Source organism: Lynx rufus, unplaced genomic scaffold (genome assembly GCF_022079265.1).
Source record: "Lynx rufus isolate CCGP_SWC_20201006 ecotype Redwood Valley unplaced genomic scaffold, mLynRuf1.p SCAF_5, whole genome shotgun sequence".
NCBI classification, from domain to species: domain Eukaryota; kingdom Metazoa; phylum Chordata; class Mammalia; order Carnivora; family Felidae; genus Lynx; species Lynx rufus.
Window position 1 is genome coordinate 158,974,765 of NW_025814867.1, and position 14,262 is coordinate 158,989,026.

Sequence of the window (14,262 nt, forward strand, 5' to 3'; positions counted from 1 at the left end):
CAGATGTGCTATATCCCTTCATTTCTTTAGGTCTTTTAAACTTTACCTCAACAGTGCTTTTAGTTTCTGTTTAGTAGTCTTATGTATCTTTTGTGAAATTTATTCCTGGATTTGGGATACAGTATTTTTCAGGCATAGAATTAACTTAAAAAAAATTTTTTTAAATGTTTATTTATTTTTGAGAGAGAGAGAGAAACAGAGTGAGCGGGGAAAGGGCAGAGAGAGAGGGAGACACAGAATCGGAAGCAGGCTCCGGGCTCTAAGCTGTCAGCACAGAGCCCAACGTGGGGCTCGAACTCACAAGCCGTGAGATCATGACCCGAGCCAAAGTCGGATGCTTAACCAACTAAGCCACCCAGGCGCACCGCCCCCCCCCTTTTTTTTTTTTTTAAACACAATCTTGCTTTTTAATTCCTTGAACATGTTGATTATGGTTGTTTTAAAACTCCATTATGTGGCTTTCTTGTCTGTATCTTCCTATTATCTATTGGTTTTCATGGCTTGTAGTCACAGCTTCCTGTTGTCTATAGGCCAGAGACACTGTAGGCGTAGCAATGATTTGTGACTCTAGATGTTTCTGTGTTTCTGCATAAAGGGTTTACTTTTGCTTCTTGCACGTGAATGGGATGGGGTGCGTACAGTCCAAGATCACGTTAATCCAGACATGGAGAGAATGATTTGAAACTAGCTCTTGACCCTGTGAAGGCTACTCTTATTTCCAGTTCATACCCAAGAGTGTGGTCTCTCCAAATCTCAAATGACCGAGAGTGTTTGTGGGCCTCCTCCTCCTTGGCGAGTGCTCAGTTCCGTGAGTCTGTCAAAGGTCTGCTTAGCTTAGCCACTTGGTTGCTACTTTTTAAATTGTCAGACCCCTCCAGGGGAAAAGTTGGCCTCCAGTTCTTCACTTCTTTGTTAGTGCTTTGGTATCTTCCAACAGTTTTTGAAAACATTTTTTAATTCAGTCTTTCTTGTTGTTTTCATTGGGAAAGTTGGTTTGAGCCCCCGTCTGCCACTGCCATTAAATAGAATTCGTGTGTGTCTGTGTGTGTGTGTGTGTATAAATGTAAATATACATACAAATATATATATATTTTGAGTTTAATCAACTTATTTTCTGTAGTTTATTAAAAACTTTACAGAGAGAAAAGAAAATAATATTTATTAAACAACACCTGGAAAGCTTGTTTTTAATCACATACGAGAGAATAGACACTCCATCCCTACTATGGAGGCATATTTAATGAATGCTCTTCAACGTTGACCATAAATAAACTCTGCAGTCAGGTTCTGCTGTTGTGCACTAGATCTGTGTATTTAAGACTATTGTTTAGGAAACTTTTAAGACTTGCAGAGTGAAATTCCCACCTGCTTATATTGAGTTCAGGAACCACTATTAACCAACACGTGGTACCAACAAACAAAATATTAATCTTTAGGTTTTCTAACAGATTTTCTCTACCTCTTTTCCTGGGTCACAGGCTCTGGCCTGCCTGGTTTTCCCTGTAGAGGTCTGTCTGGAAGTTCTACAGTGATCAGGTGTGGAGCCCTGTGTGCCTACCATCCCTCTTTTTGTTGCTTCTTTGCCTTCTTCCCTTTGGTCACTTCCAGCATGTCGTGTCCAGTCCAGCAGCAGTTGTGAACATGCACAGCTGTGATAGCACAGATATCCCTGCCTTGGGAGCTTGAGTAGGCATGTATGGCCTGGACTGGGCCGCAGTAGACTCTTGGACCCCTTCTTTGGGGACACAGTAGGGGCCAATACCCTTTCTAAAGGAATGAACACTGTCTAGCTCACTTGGGTCCAAGGTCTCTGGTAAGCATCTGATCTCTGGTTGGCGCTGAACTTGAAGTGGTCAAGGCAGCCTACTGAAGGGCCGTTTGGGCCAGATTGGATTCTGCCTGGGCTCTGAGGCTCCTGCCTATCGTGCCCTGCCCTGTACGGCTGCTCCTTCCTCGGTCACACTTGGTCTGTATCGATTACCCAGCTGCTGCCTGCCTGAAGCACTTTTTTATGTCAGATGTTCCTCTCAGGCTTTGGGGCTCTGATTTGTAACTGGTGACTTCTCTTTTGCCTACCTCACAGGTAGGTACCTGAGGAAGGTTCTAGTGGGGGCACCCCTTGCCTGTCTCGCCATCCCTTCCGTCCCTGTAGCCCCTCCTATGGTACACATGTATTTGTTTGTTTTTTTTATTTTTAATTAGCATACAGTCGAGTAGATTTTTTTCTTTTCACGTACAGCTCTGTGAATCTTCACACCCTACAGATTCATGTCAACCACCATGATAATCAGGATACAGAACAGCTCCATCACCCCCAGGTATGCCTCATGCTATCCCTATTCAGTCACCCCTTCCCACCCTTAATGCCTAGTAACCACTAATCTGCTCTTCATCCCTGTGGGTTTTGTCTGTTGAAGAATGTCATACAGTGTGTAACCTTTTGAGACTGGCTTATTTCACTTAGCATATTTTTGAGATTCATCAACATTTTTGTATATGTCAACAGTCTGTTCCTTTTTATTACAGAGTAATATTACTTGCTATGGTTATACCATGGTCTTTTTATCCGTTCATTTGACAATTGGGCTGTTTCCAGTTTGGGGTGATTATGAATAAAGTTGCTGTAAACGTGTATACAGGTTTTTGCATGAACATAAGTGTTTTTATTTCTCGAGGGTAGATAGCTAAGAGTAGAATTGCTGGGTCCTATGTTGAGTATATGTTTAACTTTATAAAAAACTTCCAAACTGTTCTCCAGAGTGGCTGTACCATTTACATACCTACCAGCCATATATAATAGTTCTATTGTTCCACATCCTTGTCAGCACTTGATTCCATTAGTATTTTTTATTTTAGCCATTCTAATAGGTGTAGCGTGGTATCTCATCATGGTTTTAGTTTGAATTTCCCTAATAGAAGGAAAACGATAAGAGCAGAAATCAATGAAATTGAAAACAGAAAAACAATAGAGAAAAATCAATGAAACCAAAAAACCAGTTCTTTAAAAAGATGATAAAATTGATAAACCTCCAAGAATAGACAAGACACAAATTACCTGTATCAAGAATGAAAGGGGAGGATATTACCATAGATCCCACAGACATTAAAAGGATAATAAAGGAATCCTATTAACAGCCCTACACACATTCAACAACTTAGATGAAGTGTACAATTTCCTGAAAATCACAGACTACTGACCAAAACTTATCCAAAGAGACAAATAACCTGAATAGTCCTATAACAAATTGAATTCATAAGTTAAAAACCCTCTGGTTTCTTCATATGTAAGAAGCTTGAAAGTTGCCACTCAATCTTGACAAGTAAAAAGCTGAACAGATTGAAAAATCTGCAGCTTTTCTTGGATCTGTAAGAAAGGGGAAGATACAGGCGAACCACAGCTTCCAAGATTGGAGAGACAGGTGAATACAGGTCGTCAGCTCCCCAGAACAGAGCCTCAGTGATCAGAAGCCATCATGGGAACTAGTGCTGGAAGCCTGGTGTGGACAACTCTGAGAGTTAAAATCTCCAGGGAGACTCATTCATAAGGGAGTCCACACAACATTGCAAAATTTACCTCCAGGAGCTTGACCAGTTTCCCACAGTAAATACGGGAGAAAAATCCCTTCAGGCTTTTGGCAGGGGAAGGGAGTGGGGAGCGTTGGGGGGCCGGGGGTGGGGGTGGGGAAGGGTCGGTTTGAAATACTCTTAAGCACTTTATTCACAACAAAGTCTGCCTTCAGGGGGAAACCAGTTAACCAAAGCCTACCTGCTGAGGTATTATCAGAACCTTTAAAGCAAGGAAAGTTATTAGGGAAAGAGGGATTACATAATGTAAAGGGGTCATTAATGGTTTTCTCCATTAAAAACATGACAGTTTTTCATGTGTGTATACCTCACAATGGACATCGAACTCTGTGAGGCAAAAAATGAATAGAATTGCAAAGAAAAATAGATGAATCCACTATCATAGCTGGAGACTTCAACATCCCTCTGTCAGAAAAGGACAGATCCAGCAAACAAAATCAGTAAAGACACACTTGAATTCAAACAATATCATCTATCTGCTGGATAATGGATATCTGTAGACTGTTTCATCCAACAACAGCAGAATACAGTTTCTTTTCAAGCCCACATGAAACATTCACCAAGGTAGACCACATTCTGGGCCATAAAACACATCTTCACAGATTTAAAAGAATAGAAATCATACCGTGTTGCTCTCAAACCACAACAGAATTAAATTAGAAATCAATAACAAAGAGAACTCAAATTATGTGCACCTGGGTGACTCAGTCGGTTAAGCGTCTGACTCTTGGTTTCGGCTCAGTTCATGATCTCATGGTTTTGTGAGTTCAAGCCCCACCTCGGGCTCTGTGCTGGCAGCGCAGAGCCTGCTTGGGATTCTTTCTCTCCCTCTCTCTCTGCCCCTGCCCTCACACTGTCTCTGTCTCTCTCAAAATAAATAAACTTTTTTAAAAAAGTGTAGAGATTAAACAACATACTTCTAAATAACACAGGTCAAAAGAGAAATTCAAGAGAAATTCTAAAATATTTTGAACTAAATGAAAATAAAAATACAACTTATCAAAATTTGTGGGATGCAGCAAAAGCAGTGTTTAAAGGGAAACGTATACATTGAACACACACACACACACACACACACACACACAAATATATTATTTTTTAAAGTTTATTTATTTGGCGGGGGGGGGGGGGAGGGAAGGAGCAGAGAGACAGAGAGAATCCCAAGCAGGCACTATACTGTCAGCACGGAGCCCAACATGGTGGGGGCGGGCTCCAATCCATGAACTGTGAGATCATGACCTGAGCCTAGATCAAGAGTCAAATGCTTAACTGACTGAGCCACCCAGGGGTCCCTATGTATATCATTTATATGTGGAATCTAACAAAACAAAACAAACCAGAGCTCATAGATAACAGAGAACAGACTGGTGGTATTTGGACGCTGCTAAGAAAACAGATCTTAAAAGTTTTCCTCACAAGAAAAAAATGATAAATCTGTCGTGATGACTGACTAGAGTTGTGTTCATTTCACAATATATACAAGTAGCAAATCACGTTGTACACCTGAAGCTTTAATATGATGTTATATGTCAATTATATCTGTTTAAAAAATCAATAACCCAAGTTTCCTTCTTAGGAAACTATAAAAGGAAGAGCAAATTAAAGCAAAACTAAATAGAATAAAAGAGATAATTAGAGCAGAAATAAATGAACCAAACCCCAGAAGTCAATGGAAAAGCTGGTTCTTTGTAAATCAGTGAAATTAATAAGTCTTTAGCTAGACTAATTACAAAAGAGAGGACACATGGGGTGCTTCGGTGGCTCAGTTGGTTAAGCATCCAACTGTTGGTTTCAGCTCAGGTCATGATCTCATGGTTTTGTGGGGTTGAGTCCTGCATTGAGCTCTGTGCTGGTGGTGTGGAGCCTGCTTGGGATTCTCTGTCTCCGTCTCTCTCTGCCCCTCCCCTGATCATACTGTCTCTGTCTCTCAAAATAAATAAACTTCAAAAAATTTTTTAAAAAGGACACAAATTACTAATGTCAGAAATGAAAGGAAAATCATACTGATCTTTGGATATTAAAAGGATAATAAAGTGGGGCACCTCGGTGGCTCAGTTGCTTGAGCGTCCAACTTCGGCTCGGGTCATGATCTCAGTTCCTGAGTTCTAGCCCTACATCGGGCTCTGTGCTGACAGCTTGGAGCCTGGAGCCTGCTTTGGATTCTGTGTCTTCCTCTCTCTCTGCCCCTCCCCTTCTCATGCTCTGTCTCTCTCTCCCCCTCTTAAAAATAAATAAGCATTAAAAACATTTAAAAAAAAGGATAATAAAGGAATACTATGAACAACTCTGTTCCCCTGAATTTGATAACCTAGATGAGAAGGACCAACTCCTTGAAAGATACAGTTTGCCAAACTCACACAAGAAGAAATAGACGATCTGAATAGGCCTATATCTAATAAAGAAATTGAATCAGGGTTGCCTGAGTGGCTCAGTTGATTAAGTGTCCAACCTCGGCTCAGGTCACGATCTTGGGTTTGAGCCCCGTGTCGGGCTCTGTGCTGACAGCTCAGAGCCTGGAGCCTTCACATTGCATGCCTCCCTCTCTCTCTCTCTCTCTGCCCCTCCCCTGCTCGTGCTCTCTCTCTCTCTCTCTCAAAACTAAATAAACATTAAAGAAAACTATTTAAAAAATAAATTGAATCAGTAATTAATCACCTTTCTGGATTCTACTCCTGAAATAATTATTGCACTATATGCTAACTAACTTGGATGTAAATTAAAAAAAAATAATAATAAAAAAATTATCGCCTTTCAAGATAGAAAGCACTGGGCCCAGATGGGTTCATTGGGGAATTCTACCAAACACTTAAGGAGGAGATAAGAGCCATTCTTCGAAGTCTGTTTCATAAAATGGAAGCAGAGGGAATACTTCATTCTATGAGGCCTGCATTACCCTAATACCAAAACCAGACAAAGACATTACAAGATAAAACTATAGACCAATATCTTTCATGAACATAGATGCAAAAGTCCTCAAAATATTAGCAAATTGAATCCAACAATGTATAAAAAGAATTATATACTATGACCAAGCAGGATTTATCCCAAGTCTGCAAGGCTGGTTCAACATTTGAAAATCAATTAATGGAGTTCATCACAGCAACAGGCTAAAGAAAGAAAATCACATGGTGATATTTGGAAGTTTCTAAGAGAGAAGATCTTAAAAGTTCTCCTCACAAGAAAAAAATTGTAACTCTGTGGTGATGGCTGACTAGAGTTTATTGTGTTCATTTCACAATATGTACAAAGATACAGCAAAAGCAATTGGCAAAAACCAGCACTTATTCAAGATAAAAACTGAGTAAACTGGGAATAGAGGGGGACTTCCTCAACTTGATAAAGCACAATATCTATAAAAAAAAAAAAAACAACCACAGCTGGGTGCCTGGGTGGCTCAGTCGCTTAAGTGTCCAACTCTTGATTTCGGTTCAAGTCATCTTCTCATGGTTCATGGTGAATTGGAGCCCTGTGTCAGGCTCTGCACTGACAGTACAGAGCCTGCTTGGGATTCTCTCTTTCCTTCTCTCTACCCTTCCCCTGCTCACGTTCTCTCTCTCTCTCTCTCTCTTTCTCTCTCTCTCAAATAAATAAACTTTAAAAACTTAACACACACACACACACACACACACACACACACACACACACACAGCTAACATCATACTTAATGGGGAGGAGCTCGAAGCTTTCCCTGTAAGAACAGACCTAAGGCAAGGATGACTCCCCTCACCATTCCCTTTTTGACATTGTAGTGGAAGTTCTAGCTAATGCGATGAGAAAAGGAAATAAAAGGTATACAGGTTGGGAAGGAAAAAATAAAATGGTCTTTGTTCATAGATAACATGGTTGTCTATGTAGAACATGGAGGGGTTCCTGGTTGGCTCAGTCAGTGGAGCATGCAACTCCTGACTTCAGGGCTGTGAGTTCCAGCCCCACCTTCTGGGTGTAGAGATTATTTAAAATCTTAAAAAAAAATTTTTAAGGGGGAAATTAAAAAAAAAAAATCCAAAAGGATTAACAAGCCTTCCACCCCCCACCAAAAAAAAAAAAAACCCTGGAACTAATAGACAGTTGTAGCCAGGTTCATGATACAAGGTCAGTATGTGGAAAGCCCATGACTTTCCTATATACCATCATGGAACAAGTGGAGTTTAAAATTAAGGGGTGTCTGGGTGACTCATTCAGTTGGTTAAGCATCCAACTTCAGCTCAGGTCATGATCTGAGGGTTTGTGGGTTTGAGCCCTGTGTTGGGCTCTGTGCTGACAGCTCAGATGGAGCCTGGAGCCTGCTTCAGATTCTGTGTCTCCCTCTCTCTCTGCCCTTCCCCACCGTCTCAAAAATAAATAAACATGAAAAAAACAAGACAAAAAACCCCCCACAATACTATTTACATGAGCACCCCCCAAATCAAATACTTAAGTATAAAACAAAATATGTATAAAATCTATGTGAAGAAAACTACAAAACACTGATAAAGAAGAACTAAATAAGTGGAGAGATATTCTGTGTTCACGGACAGGAAGACAATATTGTGAAGATGTCAGTTCTTCCCAAGTTGATCAATAGATTGAATGTAATCTCCAAATACCAGTTTATGGGGCATCTGGTTGGCTCAGTCCATTTAGCATCTGACTTCAACTCAGGTCATGATCTCACAGTTCATGAGTTCAAGCCCCACATCAAGCTCTCTGATGTCAACACAGAACCCACTTCAGATCCTCTCCCTTTTTCTTTGCCCTTCCCCTGCGTGCTGTCTCTCTCTCTCTCTCTCTCTCTCTGTCTCAAAAAAAAAAAATTAAAAAGAATACCAGCAAATTTGTCTCTTCTTACAAACTTTAGAACCAGTTTGTCAATAGCCACAAAAGACCCAGAATAGCCAACACATGGAGGAGATGAACAAAGTTGGAAGACGGACACTATCTGACTTCGGGACTCACTGTAAAGCTACAGTGATCAAGACAGTGTGGTTGTTGACAACAGATTAGACAAATTCTGTTCTCAATGGAGAACAGAGAAGCCAGAAATAGGCCCATATAAATATAGCCAATTAATCTTTGACAGAAGAGCAAAGTCCGTACAGTGGAGCAACGATGGTCTTTCCAACAAATGGTGCCGGAACAACTGGACATCCATATGCAAAGAAAAGGAACCTTGCACCCCTCACAAAAATTAACTGAAAATGGATTTCATGCCTAAATGTAAAAATGCAGAACTGGAAAACTAGTTGATAGAAGATAGGAGAAACACTAGGTGAGCTTGGGTATGGTGATGACTTTTTGGATATGACACCGAAGGCACAATCCATGAAATAAATAATTGAAAAGATACACTCTGTTAAAATTAAAAACTGCTCTGCAAAAGCCGGGGTTAAGAAGGGAAGACAGGCCATTGTTTACAAAAAACACATCTGATAAAGGACTATTACCCAAAACATACAAAGAATTCTTCAAACTCAACAATAAGGAAACAAACAATCTGATTGAAAAATGGTCCAAAGACCTTAACAGACCCCTCACCAGAGAAGACATAGAGATGGGAAATAAGCATATGAAAAGATGCTCCACATTCATATGTCATCTGGGAAGTGCCAATTCAAACAATAATGAGATACCACTACCTACCTTTGAGAATGGCCACAATTTAGAATACTGACAACACTAATTGCAAGGATGTGGAGCAACACAACACAGGCTCTGTGGAGCAACAGGAATGCTCATTCACTGCTGGTGGGAAAACAGAGCGATGCAACCACCTTGGAAGACAGTTTGGTGGTTTCTTACAAGACTAAACATGCTCTTACCATACGACCCAGTAATCGCATTCTTTGGTATTTACCCAAAGGAAATGAAAACATGTCCATACAAAAACCTGCACACAGTTGTTTGCAGAAGGTTTATTCATAATTTCCAAAATTTGGAAGCAACCAGGATGCCCTTCAGTAGGTAAACAGATAAATAAACTGGTTCATCCACCCAATGGAATATTATTCAACAAAAGAAATGAGCTGTCAAGCCAAGAAAAGACATGGAAGAAACTTAAATGCATATTACTAAATGAAGTCAATATGAAAGGTTACTGTATGATTAAAACTATATGACATTCCAGAAAACTGTGGAGACAGTAGAAGGATCAGTGGTTGCCTGGGGCTGAGGGGTGGGGGAAGGGATGAATAGCAGAGCACAGAGGATTTTTAGAGCAGTGAAAATACTCTAGGACATCATAATGATGGATATATATTATTATACATTTGTCCAAACCCACAGAACGTACACCAAGAGTGAACCATAACTAAACTGTGGACTTTGGGTGATTATTACATATCCATATAGTTCATCAGTTGAAACCATGTACTACCCTGATGGAAGATGTTCAGAATGTGGGGAGGGGTGCATGCGTCAGGGCAGGGGGTCTAGGATAGGATACTCTAGATAGGAACTCTATCTTGCCCCCAATTTTGCTGTGAACTTGAAACTGCTTTAAGAAATATATAAAGCTTTAATTAAGCAAAATAAAAGAAGGGGGTGGGGGGGGGAAACAACCTTCTGGAAAGTAAATCTGCATGCCCAGATGGTTTCACTGAGAAATTTTGTCACTTGAAAAAGAAATAAGACCAATTTTATATAGTCTCTCCCATGTATTTTTAACTTTTTATTTTGAGATAATTTTAGTCTCACAAGTTACAGAAATAGTACATAGAATTCATTCAGTTTCCTGCAATAACATCTTATATAACCATAGTACATTATCAAACTATTTTCCATATATTCTTAATTATAACTATTGTGCTAAAAAATGTAAAGAGTTCAAAAGTATATGAAGTAAAAAACAAAATATTCCTCACACCTACCCCAAGCTAAATAAATGAATCACTATTAATAATTGGGCATCCCTCCAGATATTTCCTGGAGGAAAATGTACACACCTGGACACATGCATAGTTTTAATTATGCATAGTTTTAATTCCCAGAATTAGATCATTCTTTATGTGTATAGTTTTTCAACTTGCTGCTTTTACTTAATAGGATATCATGAATCTATGTTAAGTGATACCCATCCCTTACCTTCCAAATACCAAGGCATTTTTTTAGGACCAACAGTATTCTGCAGTGATGATTTATGGCAGTATATTTAATTCTTTCTTTTCTTTCTTTCTTTCTTTCTTTCTTTCTTTCTTTCTTTCTTTCTTTCTTTCTTTCTTTCTTTCCTTTTGATGAAAGATTAAGTTGTCTCCCATTATTTGCTGTTATATGTAATGTGCATTGCCTATCCTTGTTGCTGTGACCTTAAGGAATTGTTGAATGATTTTGAGAATAGGCTTTTAGAGAGTGTGGTTGGTGGGGCGCCTGGGTGGCGCAGTCGGTTAAGCGTCCGACTTCAGCCAGGTCACGATCTCGCGGTCCGTGAGTTCGAGCCCCGCGTCGGGCTCTGGGCTGATGGCTCAGAGCCTGGAGCCTGTTTCCGATTCTGTGTCTCCCTCTCTCTCTGCCCCTCCCCCGTTCATGCTCTGTCTCTCTCTGTCCCAAAAATAAATAAACGTTGAAAAAAAAAAATTTAGAGAGTGTGGTTGGAGAAGTGTCTGGGTGGCTCAGTCAGTTAAGCATCCAACTCTTGATTTCGGCTCGGGTGCTGATCTCACAGTTTGTGGGTTCAAGCCCCACATTGGGCTCTGTGCTGACAGTGTGGAGCCTACTTGGGATTCTCTGTCTCCCTCTCTCCCTGCTCGGTCTCTCTCTCTCTCTCTCTGTCTCTCTCTTTCTCTCAAAATAAATAAATAAACAAACACTAAAAAAAAAAACCTGTGGTTGAGACTTGAAGGTATCATTTGAGATTTTGCATTTGTAATCTTAAGTGACTTTGGCTTGCAGCAATGGAGGTCAACCTGAGCTCTGGCTCAGTATCATACCCCTTCCTGGAGGGCTGGTAAGAACAGCTACCAGCCCACAGACCACGAGAGAAGGATGGGTCCTGGCATTTTCCCCAAGTCCCCCAGGTGCTGGGGTGCTCAGCCAGGGGCGAGCATTAGTCTGACTGAGATTGCCTTCAGCTGTCGGGTCAGTGTTACCCCAGTTTTGTGCAGCTAGGTGGGGAGTTTGGCTCTGCTGTTTGTCTCTTTAGTGTTTACTGAACTTGGGTTCCGAAAACTTCTATTTGAGTCTCTTTTTTATTAGCTTATTAGTTTTGTATCTGCATTCTGTTTTGGAATTCTACCTTGCTCTTTGTGTGGGTAGAAGTGTTGCATTCAGTGGCATGTTGGATTAGTGTCTAAGTTGGATGGGTGAAGTATGGTAACTGGTTACACATGAAAATGTGTAGCTGGTTGTGTTCAACTGGTTCACTAAAAAACACGAGACTGCTTTTGTAATATCACAGGCATGAAGCAGGGAGTTAACGTTTAATTTCTGAATGCTCTTTGACACCTTTACCGTGTAAATGTTCCTTTGAAATTGGGACCTAAGAAGGAGCCCTTTCTAGGAAATGAATACTTAATTTTTAAATATCCTGGAAAATCAAATGCTCTGCTTTTAAATAGGGATTTATTAGTTTTGGTTTAGTGTAACAGTATTTAGTTTTCATTTAAGTTTGTCTTAATTACATATTTTCATATATTTCAGAGGAAACATTTTTTAGTAGATACTTCTATAAAAAATACATGCACTTTAAAGTTGTTCATAAATTAAAAATCAATAAGCTGATTTGTACAATCATATCCTGGCCCAGATTGGGGTCTGTGAGTGTCCAGTGAGTGGGTAGGACAAGGACAGTGCACCCCCATGGGCCATGGCAATTCGCAGGGGATTAGGCATGCTCACTGCATCATGGATTGACTCATGTTAAAAATGGAGTGCTTAGCAGGGGAAAAAATAGGCAGAGTGAGATTTGCAGTATAATGCCATTTAGGTAAAGTAAAAATACAAGGACACAAACTAGTATACATTCTGCAGAACAAATTCAAATTAAGGCTGGTTTTCTGTAGGGGTGGTGGGGGGAATAAGGTGGGGACAGAGGGATAAATAAAGCGCAGAAGAGATAAACAAGACGGGCTCGCCGGGGAGGACTGGACTGAATGAGCTGTGGTTAAAGCAGTGCCCGACCCGCTGGGAACTTGAGGTAACCTGGCCTGGTGCTTCCCTGACCCCAGAATCGTCTTCTGTAGGATGGTGTATTAATGCCGAGACTCTCAGTGAGTCTTAACTTAGATGTGACACATTCAGTGTTGGGTGTTTTGACACAACAAATTCTGCGGTCAAGAGTTCGTATAGCCTGGTGGCTCAGTCGGTCAAGCGTCCAGGCTCTCTGCTGTCAATGCAGAGCCTGCTTCGGATCCTTTCTCCTTCTCTCTGCCCCTCCCTGACTCTCTCTCTGAAGAGTTCATATACGGAAAATACTTGGTAAAGCATCCCTCAATGATAGCCGCTCATGTCTCCTGATTTCCGCAGCCTGCCCCCATGCTTGTCTGATCGGGACAGGGGCTGGGAGAGTGAGGAGCGGTTACAAAACATTAAAACTTTCCATTGAAGAAAGTCTGTCCAAACAAGATACCAGTGGAAATTGTAATGTACGTTTCTGGTCTAAATAAAATCTCTAAAGCGTGACACATTCACTTTGGGCATGCCAAGTTCTCTCTAGGAAACCGAACGTGCACATAGATCGAGAAGGGTTTCCATGAAGACACACTTCCTGTCTTGTTCCTGGTGGTTTAATTCATTTTTAGGTTGTTCTTCTTTTGGTGATTTGTCAGAACAGCCACGCCTGTGCCTGAGTCGTTGCTCAGAGGTGTGCTTTGGCCTGAGATCAGCTCTTCCACAGCACGAACCTGCACAGGAGCTGCTTCGGGATCTTGGTAAAATGCGGGCTCATGTTCGATAGTGTGGCCCAGGAGGCTACTTTTCTTTCTTTCTCTTTTTTTTTTTTTTAAACTGTAAAAATTTTTATTTTTAAATTTTTTATTAAATTTTTTTAAAGTCTGCATTTCTGGGGCGCCTGGGTGGCGCAGTCGGTTAAGCGTCCGACTTCAGCCAGGTCACGATCTCGCGGTCCGCGAGTTCGAGCCCCGCGTCGGGCTCTGGGCTGATGGCTCGGAGCCTGGAGCCTGTTTCCGATTCTGTGTCTCCCTCTCTCTCTGCCCCTCCCCCGTTCATGCTGTCTCTCTCTGTCCCAAAAATAAATAAACGTTGAAAAAAAAAAAAATTTAAAGTCTGCATTTCTGACAGGCTCTTAGGGAATACCAAATGCAGTTTTTAAACATTAAAGTATTATTGACCTACAATAAAAGTCTCTCTTCCGGTGTGCAGTTCTAGCAGGTTTTGACCAGCATGTGCTGTCATGGGCCGCCATCACCATCGCAACAGAGCAGTGTCATGAACCCCCAGATTCCCTTGTTCCCCACTGTACTCAGCCGTTTTCTCATGCCCATGTCCTGGCAGCCACTGTCTTCTCTGTCCCTATAGTTTTATCTTTTCCAGACTGTCATACAAATGGAATAATTCAGCATGTAGCCCTTTGAGCCTGGCTTCTTTCCAATGTTCATGTGAACTCTATGCAGATTGTTGTATATGTCAATGGTTTGTTCCTTTTTACTGCTAGTATTCCATTGTATGGATGCATCATACAATGCATTAGTGTTTCAAGGTTCTCCATTATGAATTAATTTTTAATCCAAAAATTTTGGAACTCTGGAG

The 14,262-nt window shown here is 40.9% G+C and overlaps 1 protein-coding gene across 2 annotated transcripts in view; it reads left to right on the forward strand.

Moving 5' to 3' along the window:
* DIP2A (disco interacting protein 2 homolog A) overlaps nt 1–14,262 on the forward strand; it is a 110,486-nt gene that overhangs the window by 12,579 nt on the left and 83,645 nt on the right. The gene's annotated exons all lie outside the window — the stretch shown is intronic.